Below are 18,416 nucleotides of genomic sequence, written 5' to 3' on the forward strand. Positions count from 1 at the left end.
TTGGTGGAGTTGTGAAATGACCCAACCATTCTGGAGAGCAATTTGGAATTATGTCCTAAGTGGCATAGAAGTGCCACTACTGGATTTATATCCTAAGAAATCATAAAGGAAGGAAAAGAATCCTCATGTGCAAAAATGTTTGTTGCAGCTCTTTTTGTGATGGCAAAGAATTGAAAAATGAGTAAATGTCCATCAATAGGGATATGGTTAAATAAATTGTTTTGTGAAAGTAATGGATATTGCTCTATTAAAAAAAAAAATGAACAGGCTGATTTTAGAAAGGCCTGGAGAAATTTATAGGAACTGATGCTGAGCCAAAAAAAGCAGAATCAGGAATGCACTGTATACAAACAGTAATAATAGCAAGATTGTGCAATGATCAGCTATGAAAGACTTGCTTCTCAGCTATTCAATGACCCAAGGCAATCTCAAACTTTGGATAGAAAACACCATCTGCAGCCAAAGAAAGAATATGGAGACTGAATATATAAACAATATGTGCATGCTATGTTCATTTTTTTCTTTTAATTTTCTTTTCTCTTGGGGTTTCTTTCCCAACATGATTCATAAAGAAATGTGTGTAATTTTAAAAAATGAATGTACATGTAAAAGAATATATGCTACCAAGTTTATAAAAATTCTGCACTAAGCTATTCTGCATTAAGCTATCACTAGAACTAAAAAAGGCTAGCAATCCTAGTCATCTAGGATATCATTTCCTATATCCACACAGCACACATGAATCTAAATTAGTTCTTGCTGAACTCAAGTACATTAGCTTCTGGCCCCTATTTTCATGGCTTCTCTATCTAGTCTTCTGCAAGGAGATGTTCAGAATACTTTTGGTTACTAATTTTGCTTTTCATTCTTCATTTCTTCTCTGTTGAGACCTACTCCTTGTGATTCCCCAGAGTTAAACACTGAGTACTAGTATCACTAATTATTTTGGCACTTTTCTATGTCTATATATAGCAAGCTAACTTTGGGAAAGGGCAGGAAAAGCAGACTGTTTTAACATTATATCCTTCACTCTAAGGCTTCATTTTTATAATATGATAATTCATAATTAAGGTTATGGAACTTTGGCTTTCTTAAAATTTAATACAATTAAAATCTAAAACTTTTAAAAATTTAAAATTTATTTTTAAATAATTTTAAGTAGAAGTTTGAGTAGAAGTTTGAATAAAATTAAAATTTCTTCTGAAACTGCTTTAATTTTTTCTTTTTTACTTTTAGAGGTAAACTTTTCTCTTTGATAATATTCTCCAAAAGTTCAACAATTGCAAGCTGAGAGGTAGAAATGTCCTGATCATCAAATTTCTGGGTGCTTATCTTCTTGACAAAGCAGCAATCAATCCATTCCCAGGATTATATGTAATAATATTCCTTCTTCAGGTTATCCAGGTGCTGCTCCATAGAGGCCTGCAAGTGGGACAGCATTTGAAAAATTTCTTGATAATCCATCAGAAAGGAAACTAATTCCTCAGTCCTGCACAGCACATCAGGAAAACATCTTTTTCATTAGTGATCTTGTTCCCACAGCAGGTAATACCTAATGAGGAAGATCATCTGCTTTGTTTTGCAGTAATACAACTACTCCATGTTTACTTGTATTGGTCACAGGCCTAGTATATACTGAGATATTCCTTATGTTGGATCCAAGAATTCTTCTAAAGATGGCATACCTAAAATGGTTTGTGTATCAAAATAAGATGTCTCCAAATTTCTTCAGTATCTTCTTGGTTTGTTTCCCTTTTCTCCACTGGGTCTTCTTTATTTTCAGCTCTTAATTTCACTTGATTCTCCTGAAAGACGTCTTTTTCAGGAGTCCTGAGAAATGAGTGCCATAATTTGAAGATACTTTCTTCTCTTTAGAAATATTTTCTAAACTGCTTTTTGTTCTTCCAAACGACTGTATGAGACAGTGGTAAGGGGAGAAGTTGTAGGGAATCTGAATAGCTCATTGTATTCATCCAGATTTTCTGATCCCCATCTTCTTTTAATATCTTTAATGACATGAGTTTGAGGAATTTTCTTAACCTTACAGTCTTTTCTCTTGCAACTTCAGGACCAACACTATTATTTCTTAATGCTTCATGAAGCCAATGTTACTGTTTCACGGACAGTTAAACAATTACCACGTATTTTATAGTGTTGCCAGCATTTTTTCTTAGAGGTGTTTCTGCTTGAAAACAGGTAGTCACTTCATTCCACAACCTGGTTGTCAGTAAGGGGCCGGAGACCTATCTCCTCCTGTTTCTCCATGCTCCGGACCGAGCTCCGCTGGAGCGGCGGGTGTCCTCTCAGAGATGCGCCGGTATCCGGAGCAACGGAAACCACCTCGCTCTCCACCACCAGCATTCTAGCCCCTGCACTAACCCGCCACCGGGGCTCTGGAGAGCGTTGGGACGCAGATTCCTTGGTGGGGGTGATTTGTCCCCAGGAATATTTGGCTGGTGATAAACCAGAAGCTAAAAAAGATCAACCCTTGTCAGGAGGCTTTCTGCAACTTCCTGAATACAGATATGCCCTGGGAATAGGACTTGACTGCTCATACTAAGTTTTAATTGTTGTTCTAGTCTGGCTGACATATGCCTGCTCAGGCTGCCTCAGCAGAAAGTCCGTGTCCCTCTCCTCCTCCCTTCTCCTCCTCTAAATACTCCTCTGACAGTTACCTGCTCCTCCATCCCAGGATCTGAGGCGGGAGGAGAGCCGCCTTCTCCCTGCTGCATAGCCTAGATCGGGATCATCCCATCCCTTCAAGTCTTCTCAGGCATTGTCCCCCCACTATCATTTATCCCTTTCCCGCTAAGCTTAAATCACTGTAGTGTAGGGGCTTCCCTGGTGTTTTTAAAGGTATCCAAGTTTTCCCTTGGTGAAAGCGCTGTCACTAAAATACTTGTCTTCACACATGTCTCCTTTGAAAAAAGTTAGCTACAAAAGGCGCCTCCAATTAATTTCCTCTTACTCTTCTAAAACTTTCGGAGTCTGGTTTTCTCCTTCATTATTCAAAACCATTGAAATTATAGGTTAGCTATTCCCTGATCCAACTGTATATGCAGTGCACTATAATGATGAATAATAGGGTGAGGAAAAATAGGGGAAGAATAAATCAACAAACATAAAAGATTACTGGGCTCAAGAAAGTAGCTTTGTAGAGAAAGCATCCTTTATAATATATATATATACATTTTATATATACATATAATTTTTTTTTTTTTACCATGAAGTGGTATTATCAAAGGGAGAATCTGAAACAATAATCAAAAGTGTTATGCCTCATTTTTCCCCCCACATGTTAAATCTCTTTGATAGGAACACATTAAAGAAGAGAAGAGTTTGACAAGTCATGATGTTGAGGTATCAGGTATGTCATGGTGTTGCCTCTGAAAGAATTCAGGCTCAAAATTCAGTTTACAACCCAAGCACAAAAGCATTTTAATGAGATTTTGCAATAGGTGAACAGGCCCTGAAGAATTCAGCAGCCCAGCAAAGATAGACAAGAATTTTTATAGATAAGAGTAGATGGTGCTGATTACATCACAAGACATGTAGATTTTGAGGTTATAGGAGGAGTTTGCTAACATGGGGAGGTCCTAAAGTCTTGGTGGAACTCTGCATGTGCTTGCCCAGAAAACATACAGAAAAGCCCACTTAGAGGGGTATAATTGATACATGTCTGCAGGCATCATGTAGAGGGAAAGATTTGGATTATCATTGGAGGTGTTGCCACTGTGGTTTGTCAGCCTAATGAGTTCATCATGCCAGACAATGCAATTCCTGGGGATGTGCTCATGTTAACCAAACCACTAGGGACGCAGGTCACTGTCAATGCCCACCAGTGGCTGGATAACCCAGAGAAATGGAGCAAAATAAAGCTGGTGGTGGTCTGCAGGCCAATGTCCTATTCTGTATCCATACAGTGCTACTTTCTTATTGGCTGATTTCTATGAGATGTCTTGTAACTGCCATGTGGGAAACTGGTGATGTGGTTATAGAATATGATAGTCTCGCTTATTGTTCTAGTGACACCCCTGATTGATTATTTCTGTGGGGCTCAGGACTGGGAGCAGATATAGGCTGGGCTGGGGTGGGAACAACAGTTAGAATCCCATCATTCCTCTCTCAAAATTCATTTAGGAGAGGGATGGGCGTGGCTTCTCTGGTGGGAAAAAGAAGCCAAGAATGTCCGAGTAAGAAAAATGCCCACACAGACATTTGAATCTGGTCCTTGGTGCTTGGGTATAGAACAAAGGGAAGAGAAAGGGGAAAAAAACAATTATGGTAGACTCAGCCCTTAGCTGGAATCTTAGGACAGCTGTCTTTCATCTGGTTGTTAGCTGCTGCTGGGTCTGTTCATTCAGGAGCAGGGGCTTGCTTCAAATGATCCAAGTTTAAACAATACAAGAAATGTTTTTTCCTCACAGTTCCTATAATTGCATAGTTAAAGTCAGGTACATATTAAGTGGTTTATAGAGGGCTCACAGTGAACTAATTCTCAGAACAAGGAGATCTATGAGTTCTCTAGGTCCTTAGACATCTTTGACAATATTTGCTTTTTTCACAGGACAACTCTAAATGAAGCACTGTCTCTGGTTCAGAATCTAGAAGTTCTGACCAAATCTAATACAATCATTTTAAGTTTGGTTCCACAATTTTGAAACTTCAGAGAATTTGTTTAAATATAATTTGCTCTCTCTTTCTTTACTTAAAATCTGTACATGAAATAGTGTTTGATAGCATTTACTTGTAAATCTTTCTGGTTGTAATGCACTTTTATAGGAAGCTCATTTATATATAGCATGTTCTTCCCAAGTCTCTAAATCACCAGATAGATGCCTAGAAATGGAGAAGTAATTTAACTTTCTCTATCATTATCAACACAATTTGTGTGTGAAAATCCAATTAATCCTTAATAATTGAAAACAATTAGAACTTATTCCAAAATATACTTAAAGCCTGAGTTTCCATGAGTTCTAAATTTGGAACCCCAATAATATACATCTGTTTATAGTTCTTAGAGAAAACTTCAATCCTGTTGCTGTTTTCAAAATTTACTCTTCCACTTAAGTAGAAAACTTACATCTTTGTCTTGTCTAATCATACTTGTATTCTGTTGTATCACAGGTGTTCCAGTATCTGTTATTTAATAAATTTAACATTGTATTTACAAAACTTGTTAATTATTTGAAACTTGCTATGAAAGGAAAAAAAGGGACATAGTTATATATCATTAGAAAAGAAAAACTCTCTTAGCTGTTTGATTTCAGGCATGAATCATATTTTGATAGCCAGTCATGTAGTCTGATTGTTAGAGACAAGGTTTAAGAATAACCAACTGGAAATTTTCCTTTTTCATTAAGGAAATAATTACAATGGGGAAATGGAATCAGGAGGATCCTACACAGCCCATGCCCTACATTGTCCCCACAACCTTTTTTTAGGCATATTCACTCACCTTCACAGTCCTTGGACTGTCACACATGCCATTTTCTATTACTGGTTTTATGGCAATTTAGATAACTGTCCTGGTAAAAACAAAAGCTCAAACAACAATAAACTTAACAGTCCCTGGAATTTTAACTAAAAGAGCAAAAATTCACTAATCAAAATTTAAAGCTTGGATATCTTCCTGATGTTTGCCTAACATTTTCATTAGTCCTTTTATTTATAAATTAAAACTACCTATATTCTAGGGCTTCAAACTTGCAGTAAATACCTGATGCTTGACTCATATGTTAAAGCTACATCTTTAAGCCACCTTAAACACTTTCATAATGGTCACAAATCTTTTAAAAGCCTAATTTGTGTGTGACAACATTCAGATTATAAATTTTTGTCTCAATAACATTTCTGCTCAAATTTTACAATATAAATTTAGAAATTCAAAACAGTTTAGTTTTTTGTTACACAAAAAAATTTCAGATGACATCAAATTGCTTTTTAAAATGATCACATGGTAAAATCATTGATCTTATTGCCTTTACCATTTAAAAACCACTTAAAATTATCAAATATGGAACAAATTCAATTAAGAGAAAGTAAATAGTGTAACACTTAGCATATACCAATTACTGGGTTGAACACTTTACAATCATATTTAGATCTTACAACAACCATTATTTTTCTCTTTACAAATCAGTAAATTGAAGCTCGACATAAATTACACAGCTAATATTTTTGCAACTGGAACATGGAAGGGTAGGCCTACCAAGGACAATGGCTGGATGGCTCACCTATCTTGTAGGGCCATACTAAGGGGATATCAAAACTCTTCCCAAGCAGCTGCTGGGCAAAACCTGCAGGGCAAGGGACAGGTCTGCTTTGAAGACACTGAGTGGGCTTAGGGGAATGCAGTATTGAGCATAGGGGATAAGGTGGCTGGTGCCAGGATCTCCCCTTGTTGGTAGTTCCAGGTAGCAGGAGTTGGGGAATATTGACTGTGGGGTCTTAACCTCCCCCCAATTCTCCAACAGCTTATAGGTGCTGTGATTGTGGAACTGCAGGGGCAGAGTGTGTGGGGCCCTTTTGCAACTGCTGTTCCCTTTCTACCAGGTAGGGCAGAATTCAAGTAACAGGACAGTTATTCAGCATTCTCTTTAATCTGAGCTGAGATTTAGGGAGTTTAACAGAGGGACATAGGCTGCAACACTTTCTAGCAATCCCCATAACTTTTATACACCCATGTCTCAAGGGAAGGGAATGGGGTATGCTGAGTGACTGGGGTTGTGAAGAGAGGATCGTCCCTTAATATTTTCTGGGGCACTTTTTTTTTTCTTTTGTTCAGCCTCTAACGTTAATTTATTTAAAGGGGATTATAGTTACTTTTCCTAATCGTGCAAAAAAGGGATTTGAGGTCAAAAATGGAAGTCAAGAAAGGGTTAATAAAAGTTTGCTATCTATTTTCTTCACACTCTTCATTTCTGGGTTCTCTGCCAATTTTCCTTCACTGCCCTAGAATTATAAGCCAACAATCTTGTCAATTACTTTTAAAAAACCTTTTTTAAAAACTATAATCGATTTAATCCTTATTTTTCTTCAAAATTCTACAAAAACAGTTGCTAAGATATTCTAGAAGGGGGTGAGTGGAATTACCTCAAAGTTTCATGAGTTTTTTCTTGCAGTCTCAAAGTGAGCAACTGTCAAACTACTTTAATCATTAATCTCAAACCCCCTCCAGAATCTACTAAGTTGTTGTTAGCAGTTCGACAACTTTAATTTACTAACTTTTATTTCTGAGGCCCCAATTTGACCAGTGTTGAGACCACAGTAGAAAAAAAAAAAGTGTCAATTTTCCCCTTTTCTTAAAAAGTTAACCTTTCCCAGTGTACTCTTTTAACTATAGCCCTTAGAAGTTTTTCTGGGTGGCTGCATTCTAAACCTTTCAAGGTAACTTTCTATTAAATTTTCTTAAAATTTTCAAGGCAATATGTTTTACAAAATACAGCATTTCAAAAAACTTTGTACTGAGTATATTTTCTCTTTCTCATTCAACCACCTTGCTGCATGTAGTCAGGGAAGTAGGGAGGAGAGGTAAGGAGGAAGCTTCTTTTAAGCTATATACTAAGACTAAAAAAAAATCCTCGCCACTCACCTCATCACACAGCATCCCACAGAGAGGGAGACAAAAAGTGAAGGGGCTCACTTCAAAATTCCCAAAACAAAGCTGCTTCCATTGAAAGGGAATTTGCCAGGCACAGGGGGCTATATAGGCCTTGAGTCCCAAATTGTCTCACCAAGCTTTCACAGGTGCACTTTCCTAGGTGCTTATGGGACACAGCTAAAATGGAAGGGGGGAGAAGGATCATCTTGGGTTGGAGAAGATCTGTAAAGCACGGGCTTTACCCCATGTTGGAAGCCGAAAATGTTGAGGTGTCAGCTATGTTTCGTGGAGTCGATCCTGAAAAAATTCAGTCTGAGACAATCTCTGACACAAGCAAAGGGATTTTCATGAGATTAACACACTTAGTAGATAGGCCAAGTTCTCTGAAGGAGTCAGCAGCTCAGCAAAGCAAAAGAAAGATTTTTATATAAATGATTACATCACAAGATATATCAAATTTGAAGTTACAGGAGAAGTTTGCTAACATTGGAAGATCCTAAATAGTCTTTAGTGGAATTATGAATGTGGTTCCCTAGAATAAGTAAAACCCACAGGGCTGGGGAAAGAGGGGGAGGAAGAATGGAGAGGGAGGAAGAGAGAGATGGAAATGATCAAAAAGGGAATTGTGCAGGCACCAGGTGGAGGAAAGATTTATTGAGGATTGAAGTCCAGTGTCCTGTCCTGCATCCTGTTGGTGCTACTTTCTTAGTGACTAATTTCCATAAGAAACTTTCATATATGATAACCTAGTGATGTGGTTACAGAATATGCTGTAGTTATTGTTCCAGTGAGACCCATGGGGGCCAGGGCTAAGGAGGAGGGAAAAGGAGGGATAGAAGCAACATTATCCCACAACTGAAAGCTGACTTTAAGGATCTGAAAGGAAGTTATAGGGAAGAATTAGATATATCCTGCTTTGGACCCAGAAGGAAATGGATAGAAATTATACAGATACTGAATTAGGCTGGGCATAAGAAAAAAACTTTCTAACCATGAAAAACTGTTTAAATTTGGTGGGCTATCTTAAGTAATGGACAGGTAGGTGGTACAATGGATAGAGAGCACTGGCAGTGGAATCATGACTCCTTTTCCTGAGTGTAACTCTGGTTTTAGATACTTATTAGCTGTGTGATCCTAGACAAATCACTTAAACCTGTTTGCCTCAGTTTCCTCATCTGCAAAATGAACTGGAAAAGGAAATAGTAAGTAAGCCATTCCCTGATTTCTACCAACAAAACACCAAATGGGCTTTTGAAGTCAGACATAGCTAAACAACCACTACCTTAAAGAAATAGAGGCCTTCTCCTAAATGTACTTTTTCAAACTGAAGCTGATGACCAATTTTCTGGATTGATGTAAAGAGGTAGTCCCATTCACATCCTAGTTGTATTAGTTGAGTCTGATTCTGTAATTCTATAAAATTAACCTTTTGGTTTCCATTAGAGAGAATATTTAATCATCAGAAATGTTTATGGTGACTGTTTGGATACATTAGCCCCAAATTTGTTATGTTTCAATACTGTTCTAGGTTATTAGATCAAAGATTTTTCATTGAAGATAGCAAAAATGGAATTTTCTAGAGTTCATCAATTGGGAAAGTGAAAGATAACAGCTTGCTATCAGCAGTGTATATTAATTAGTAGACTGTATCTAGTAGTTCTCCACACTAGGATTTTTACCTGAATAAACAAAAGATTTGTTTTTCATTCTTATTCTTTGTAAATCTGTGTTGGCTTATATTTTATATTCAATAGATTCATTTGACAATTAAAGGGATAAATAACAGTCTTGGGTTGAAAGGACAAGGAAAAGGAAATGATAAACAACAAAGGGATAAATAACAGTCTTGGGTTGAAAGGACAAGTAACAGGAAATGATAAACAACAGTTTTGATTCAGCTAAACCAGAATTCAAGTTCCAGGATGTCTGTGACCTTATATCCTTTAAAAATGTTCTTTTGCTCTGAGGGAGAACAAGAGTAAGGATAATAAGGTAGGGAAGGGAATAACATTTATATAATAGGCTTGCTATGTGCCAAGCACTATAACTTACTTACTCTTTTGCAAATATAATCTCATTTGATCCTCACAACTACCCTACAAGGTAAGTTTCATTATTGTCCCTATTTTTATAGTTGGGAAAACTAAGGCAAATGGAGGTCAAGAGACTTGCCCAAGACTCAAATCACTAATGTCATATTTCAACTAGTTTTGTTTTTCTTTTTCCCACTCCAGGCCCGGTGTTCTTACCATTGCATCCCTAGCTGTCTCTAACAAAAATGTTTTCACCTCCTCCCCCTCAAAAAAGTGATTCTGACTGGGTCATTGTTTTTTCATATCACTATTGATTAGAGAAATGCAAATTAAGATAACTCTTGAGGTATCACCTCACATCTATTAGATTGACTAAAATGATAGGAAAAAAATAATAAATGTTGGAGCAGATGCGGGAAAACTGGGACACTTAATGCATTATTATTGTTGTGAAATAATCTAGCCATTCTGGAGAGCAATTTGGAAGTATGTCCAAAAGGCTATAAAATTTTGCATACCCTTTGATTCAACAATGTCTATCCAGAGTCTATTTCCTAAAGAGATTAAAGAGAGAGGAAAGAACCCACATGTACAAAAATGGTTTGTAGCAGCTCTTTTGGTGGCAGCAAGGAATTAGAAAGTAAGTGGATTTCCATCATTTGGGGAATGGCTGAACAAGTTATGGTATATGAAGGGAATACTATTCTATCAGAAATGAACAAGCTGATTTCAGAAAAGCCTGGAATGATGACTTACATGAACTGATGTTTAGTGAAGCAAGCAAAACTAGGAAAGCATTGTACATAGCCACAGCAATATTGTGTGATGATCAACTATAATAGACTCAGCTCTGGCCAGAAATGCTGTGATTCAAGGCAATTCCAATAGATTTTGGATGGACAATGCTATCTGCATTCAGAAAGAGAACTATGGAGACTAAATGTATGTTATATGAAGTATATAGTATTTTCATCTTTTTCCCCCTTTTTCATGGTTTTTCCCTTTTGTTCCTATTTTTCTTTCCCAATGTGATTCATAAAAATATGTTAAAATTGAATGTACATGTGTGTATAACATATATTGTTAGTGTGGGAAGAAGGGAGAATTAAAGGGGGGTAGTTGAAAACTAACTTCACTTGTAATTGGAAAATATACTATTAAAAATTTTTAAAATACAAAAAAGATTAATTATAGAATATGAAGATGTCTAAAAATTGTAACAATTGTTCAGGGGGTAGAAAGCAAAGTATTAGAATGGGCACAACAGAGGATAGCCATTAATTTTAAGATATTGCCTGATGGTTACAAATAATATACCAAAAACTTAAAACTTCAAGGTGCACAAAATTAATTCAGTGATGATTATTATTCTCTACTCTAAAATTATGCATCCTGAAAAACTTAAGATGGTATATCATGCAGAATGTTGGAGAAGATGTGGGAAAACAGAGACACTGATACATTGTTGGTGGAATTGTGAATATACCAGCCATTCTGGAGAGCAATTTGTAACTATGCTCAAAAAGTTATCAAACTGTGCATACCCTTTGACCCAGCAATGTTACTACTGGGTTTATATCCCAAAGAGATTTTAAAAAAGGGAAAGGGACCTGTATGTGCATGAATGTTTGTGGCAGCCCTCTTTGTAGTGGCCAGAAACTGGAAACTGAAAACTGAATGGATGCCCATCAATTGGAAAAAGGCTGAATAAATTGTTGTATATGAATGTTATGGAATATTATTGTTCTGTAAGAAATGACCAACAAGATGATTTCAGAAAGGCCTGGAGAGACATGAACTGATGCTGAGTGAAATGAACAGGACCAGAAGATCATTACTTCAACAACAATACTATATGATGATCAATTCTGATGGACATGGCCATCTTCAGCAAAGAGATGAACCAAATCAGTTCCAACAGAGCAGTAATGAACTGAACCAGCTATACCCAGCAAAAGAACTCTGGGAGATGACTATGAACCACTACATAGAATTCCCAATCCCTCTATTTTTGCCTCCCTGCATTTTTGATTTCCTTCACAGGCTAATTGTACAATAAAGTCCGACTCTTTTTATACAGCAAAATTACTGTTTGGACATGTATACATATTGTATTTAATTTATACTTTAACATATTTAACATGTATTGGTCATCCTGCCATCTAGGGGAGGGGATGGGGGGAAGGAGGGGAAAAGTACAAAAGGTCTTGCAATTGTCAATGCTGAAAAATTACCTATGCATATATTTGTAAATAAAAAGCTATAATAAAAAGTATATCAACAGGAAAGATGAAATAAAATGCTGTTTCTGGCTGACAAAATCAGAGCAGGGCAAGGGTCCTGGTCAAGAACCTTCAAAATTTACCAAGCAACCAAAACTTAATGATGTAAATTGAACTTAAATATAAGAGAAAAAGATGACACAATGAGTGAGCAACAGACAGACACAAAGCTAGAGAGACAAATACGGAGAAGAGAGAAGCAGGAAAACAGAACTAATGAATTCATTGATGGTTCACTATAAAGGAAACATGGGTATGTTGAGACAACTCAGTGTATCAAAAAGATGCCAGTTTAACTGCTGTCTTAGATACCCTAATTAGAGTATATAGGCCATATAGATTGCAAGGAACTTGAGGACATTGCTAAGTGCTAGGGATAAACAAGAGTAAACATAGTGCTTGGCATATAGTAGGCTTTTGATAATTGATCCGTTTTCAGACATGCCGAGTTCAGTATTTTTCTTAAATTAGGCATTTAATATTTCAGATTTCTGTTTTTGTTTGCTTAAGGAGGGAATATTGGGAGGGATAAGAGTAATTTTTAAAGAGGAAAAAAAGATTTATGCTGTGATTCAACACTTTTACTTTTTCTGAGGCAAACGGGTTAACTTGAGCAAAGTTACACAGTAAGTGTCAAGTGTCTTGAGGTCTGGATTTGAACTAGGTTCTTCTGACTCCAGGAACAGTACTCTTTATCTACAATGTGCTAGGTATCCCTAATATAATTACCTGGAGTAATTTTATAAGAAATAATAGGTTGATTGCAGAAAAGCCTGGAAATACTTACCATGAACTGAGGCTGAAGTAAGCAGAACTAGAATATTGCATACTAAGATTATGTGATGATCAATTATAAGACTTGGCTCTTCTCAGCAATACAATGATCTAAGGCCAGCTTCAATAAACTTGGGATGGAAAATGCCCTCTGCAACCACAGAGAGGACTGTGGAGACTGGAGGTGGAGGCATATTTTCACCTCTTTTGTTGGTTGATTTTGCTCTTTTTTTTTTTTGCTTTCACAACATGATTGATATGGAAATGTTTAAAAGGATTATACATATATAACCCATATCTAATTGCTGTCTTGGGGAAAGGGGAGACAAGGAAGCAAGGGAAGGAGAAAAAAAATGTAGAAATCAAAATCTTTTAACAAAGTGTTGAAAAGTGTGTGTGTGATTAGAAAAATATTAAGTAATGTTTATGTGTGTGTATGTATAATATAATATAAATAACATATACATACATAGAATAGCATGTGGGTGGGTGTATATACACACCGACCCACATGCTATTCTATTTTGCAAAACAATTAGGAATTATGCCAGGTATAACAGGGATAATTGGAGCTCCTCCTTGCTACCATTTTACAAGACTAGACCATTTCCCAGGGAGATAATCATTTACTCTGCTCTTTTCTAGACAGACCAGCCCTTTACTGGGGCTTTGATTTTCATTACTAAGGGGCTATATTTAAGATGTTTTAGTTGCTGGGGAGGCATTGGGTACTCAGATCCAATCTGTGTTTTAGGAAGATTACTTTTTTTCTTTTTTGCTGAGGCAATTGGGAGTTAAGTGACTTAATCAGGGTCACACAGCCAGGCTGTGTTAAGTGTCTGAGGTCAAATTTGAACTCAGGTCCTCCTGACTTCAGGGCTCTTATCCACTGCACCACCTAGCTGCCCCAGGAAGATTACTTCTGACAGTTAAGTGGAGGATGTAATAGACTGGGAAAAGAGATGTATTAGAAAGACCCACCAGCTGGCAATTGCAATAGTCCAAGCTTGAGGAGATGAGAGTCTGTACAAGAGTGGAAGTAGTGTCATGTAGAGGGCTGGAACTTGGAAAAGGGGTACTTGAATCTAGGTCAGCAGAGTACTTACAATTAAGCACATACTTAGTGTAATGTGCCGTGGTGATGTAATCATACTGAAGTATTTAAGGGCTGGAAGGACTCGGAATGAACCTCTCAGACACAGACACAGACTTCAGACTCCAGATTCCAGATACCATCTTTGACCAGACATATGGCAGCTCTCCTGCCTCCTTCACTCTTCCACTAAGACCAAGGCTGATCCCGAGGTCCTCCAGAGAGCTAGCCCAGACATTAGTGTCAGAGGAAAGAAAACAGGTATATGTACAAGAGATGTGATGAACGTAAAATTGACAGGCACGGGGAAAAGCTGTGATATGAAGAGTCAAAAATGACACTTGGGTCGTGAGCATGGGGGACTGAGTGGATAAGGGTACCCTTAATAGTATAAACAAATCAAGAAGGGAGGGCTGATGGAGGAAATGTGTTTTGGACAAGTGCAGTTTATATGCCGTCTAAGTATATTCAGTTTGGGACGTCTAATAGGCAGAGAGTGAGTCTAGAAGTCAGCAGAGAGGATCAGGCCAGATAAAGATATTTGAGAATCATAAGCACAGAGATGGCAATAGTATCAATGGAGGCTGATGAGATCACTAAGTTAAATTGTATAGAAAAGGGAAAAGGACAGAGCCTTTTAGGGGAATAACATGAATAAAGGTCCAGCAAAGAGCCCAAGGGATTCAGTCCAATAGGCCTAGACATTCTTTCCAGAAGTGCACAGTGCCTGGCCAGTAACTAGGCTGAAGCAATGAATAAATAAAAGAGAATCTCACCATAAAGATCTTTTTAAACAGTGAAAGGGACACTCAAGACACAAAACCTAAAGCAAATGACTCCAAAACCTCTATATAGAAACCTTCAAAGAAAAACATAGTTTCAGCACAAAATCCATGATAAATTCAACTGTAAGAAGGAAGATAAAGGCAAACTTGAACAGAAAACACTAAGAAAGGAATTAAAAATGAAAGGAAGAAGGGAGGAAGGGAGGTAAGAATGGAGGAGAAAAGGGAGGGAAAGAGGGAGGGGGGAGGAAAGGAGGGAGAGAAGAAAAGAGGAAGGCAAAAAAGGACAGGACAAGGAAGGAAACTCATTCTTTCTCACCAACCTCTTCTTTGTAAAGAATGGGTAGGAAACAAAGAGAAGGAAAAGTATAAGAAAATACCATTAAGGTAAATATACACTTAATGATCCTAATTATAAATGTGGATAGGATGAACTCACCTACAAAATGGAAGATAGAGAATAAAATAGTAGAATCAATATGTTTTTTAAGAAACACAATAAAAAAAAATTTAAGGCAGTTGAAAATAAAAGTCCTGGACTGAAATTTATTATGCTTTATCTGAGGAAAAATAAAAAAGGCAGGGTTATCAATCTAACAAAGCAACAGCAAACAATAGGCTTAATATAAAAAAATAATTAAGAAAATTACATGTTACTGAGTCAATATAACAAAATGACAATACTAAATTGAGTTATTCAGTGCTATACCAATCAAACTACCAAAGAATTAATTTGTAGAAATAAAATAATAGTAATGATTATAATGAAAGTCAGATACAAGAACAAAAGGTCAAAAATTTCACAGAAAATAATGGGGAAAACAGTGGAAAGGAATTTGTTCTACAAGGTCTCGATCTAAAAATTTTTTAATATACACGTTTTTCACTATGGTTCTCTAAGGGAGATCATACAAGTATCATTCTGGCTCTACGTTAGTGCCTATGAGAAAGATGATTCCCTCAAATTTGTAAAGGGCTGAAACTCTGAATAGGTGCACTTGAATCAGACAACTGAGCACTTAAGTCTAAGTACTTATTAGACAATAACTCTATTAGCATGTTTGGAATTGCTCTTCTCACAGTTAATGCTAGCTCAATGCTTGGGTTAGGAGAATTGTAGGAGGGATTAGGGGGTGGAGGGAGATAAGCCAGAGTCACTTTGGAAGAGGATGAGAAGAAGGGAGGTTGGTGGAGATCTTATGGCAGTTTTGTCGATTCCTTTCACTTCTCCCCCTAAAGAGCAAGGATTTTTGCTTATCCTGACTCAGGCTGATTCTGAGGCCTCCAGGGTGCTAACCCAGACTTCACACAAACTGAACCCAAAATGGGTCCAAGTGGAGAAAAGAAAACTAGGTGGAATCAGGGCCTTGGCCTCCTTAGTTGGGAGGCCCAGGCCAAGGGCTTACATTTGTTCCGTACCCCTAACACAGCAGCTTATCTCAATTTATCCAGTTGTTCAATTAATGTGTCAAAAAGCAAGTGACACGTTGTACTTTATTTTTAGCTTTTAAACCAATACAAATCCATTTTTTTTTTAAATAGAGAAAAAGACATAGGAGTACAAAATGGGGCATAATATACGTTACCAAATTTACAAAAATTTTCACCAAACAATGCTTGGATTAATGGCTAACTAGCAACTCTAATCATCTAGAACTTCATTTTACAGCATGTCTATACAGCACATATGGGTCTGAGTTACATCTTGCTGCTGATGAATGCCCAGAGTAAACACTGAGCACTTGTATCACTAACCTTTTTATATCTGTAGCAACCTAATTTTGGGAAAGAACAGGAAAAGCAGATTGCTTAACATTATTATAGAATTAACATTATTGCTTAACATTTACAATATGGCTTCATTTAATACCATCTGATAATCAGTACCTAAGGCTATGTAACTTTGTCATTCTTAAAATTAAATTACAATTAAAATTAATTTTAAATAAAATTTTAAAATTCTAAGTTAAATCATATTAAATAATTTTAAATAAAATTAAAACTCTTTCTTGAAACTGCTTTTTTTCTTTTTTTTTCTTTTAGTAGTAAGCTTTTCTCTTTGATAATATACTCCAAAAGTTCAGCCTGAGAGAGAGAAATTTTCTGTTCATTAAAGTCCTAGGTGCTTCTCTGCTTACAATAGGATTAAGTTGACAGAGCAGCAGTCACTCCATTTCCAGGATATGTGGTGTGGCTCTCCTTCAAGTAGTCTAGTTGCTTCTCATTGAAACTGGAGACAGTTTTTTTTAACTGGGACAGCATTTGAAGAATTTTTTATGATATTCCATAAGAAAACTAATCCTGTAGCATATAGTTAATCCAGATCAACTTCCTCAACACAGCACAGAATGCATCCGGAAATCATCTTTTTCATTAGTGATCTTGTTCCCACAGCAGATAATATCCAGTGAGGAGGGTCATCTGTTTTGTTTTGCAATCTGCTCCATGTTTACTTGTATTGATCATGTTATATAGTATATACTGAGATATTCCTTGTGTTGGATTCAAGACTTTTTCTGAAGATGGCATATCTAAAATGGTTTGTATTTACAAACCTTTATAAAAACATTTGCCTTCAAATAAAATGTTTCCAAATCTTTAATATCTTCTTTGAGTATCCCTTTCCTCTATGGGATTGTTCTTTATTTTCAGCTCTAATTGCATTTCTAATGTTTTCTGTATTCTCCTGATAGACATGTTTTTCAGGGGATCTGAGAGATAATTGCTGTAACTTGAAGATACTTTCTCCTCTTTAGAAATATTCTCTAAACTGCTTTTTGTCACTTCTGGATGACTGCATAATACAATTGTAAGGAGAGAAGTTGTACGAAATCTGAATTACTCATCCATATTTTCCAATCCCCATCTTTAATATCTTCAATGACATGAGACTTGAGAAATTTCCTTAATTTTTCTTATAACTTCAGGACCACTATTGCTGTTATTTCTAAAGGCTTCATAAAGCCAACATAGGGCATCATGGACAGAAAACAATTATATCAATTTCTAAGTGCTTCCAGTGTTTTCTTAGACGCGTTCCTGTTTGAAAATATGCAGTCACTTTTAATTGCACAGTCTGGTGGCCAGGAAGCACTGGAATTGATAGGCACTCCGGAAGATTCACAAGTCAGGATTCAGTGGGGGAGATTTACAAGTCAGAAGCCCACAAGCCCACTCTCGGAGGAGGAGTCAAGATTCATTCCATATTCCACCTTTGTGCTGGCTGGAGGCTTTGGATCCGGAAAGAGCTAGAGGCTGAAGCTGGAAGAGACAAAGGACTAGAAGCAAGAGCTCTCAGAACCAAGGAGAGAGATAGGCCTCTAAGAAAGCTAACCAGGCTATTTTGAAGGAGACAATAAAAGATCTGGACTTTTAGCTCCTGGCTGCATTTGGTGTGATTATGATACTGAAATTGAAACTAAGGCTGCCTCCAGAAGCACCCCCAATAAACTTGCTCTCAGAGATCATTATATTTTAGAGAGAAGAACATTACACTCTCCCTCTAATCTTAAATCTCTGTGATGTAGGGGTTTCCATGGTGTTTTCAAACACATCCAACTTTCCTCTTCCTTAAAGCATTCTCACTAAAATGTTAGCTGTCTTCACACATCTCTGCTCCTCTTCTCAGCTAAACTCTTTGAAAAAAGTCATCTATAATAGAACACCCCCAACTTCCTCTCCTCCTACTCCTCTAAAATTTCTGCAATTTGGCTTTCTCCCTCATTATTTAACTGAAATTGTAGGTTAGTTATTCTCTGATCCAACTGTATGTGGTGGACAAGGTGAGGAAAAAGAAGGAAAGAACAAGTTAAAGAGCAAAAAATACTGATTGGACTCGGGGAAGTA

General features: G+C 36.9%; 1 pseudogene; it reads right to left on the minus strand.

Moving 5' to 3' along the window:
* Nucleotides 1-18,416, minus strand: part of LOC100915493 — a 28,327-nt pseudogene that overhangs the window by 546 nt on the left and 9,365 nt on the right.

The sequence above is a fragment of the Sarcophilus harrisii genome, chromosome 3 (genome assembly GCF_902635505.1).
Source record: "Sarcophilus harrisii chromosome 3, mSarHar1.11, whole genome shotgun sequence".
NCBI lineage: Eukaryota > Metazoa > Chordata > Mammalia > Dasyuromorphia > Dasyuridae > Sarcophilus > Sarcophilus harrisii.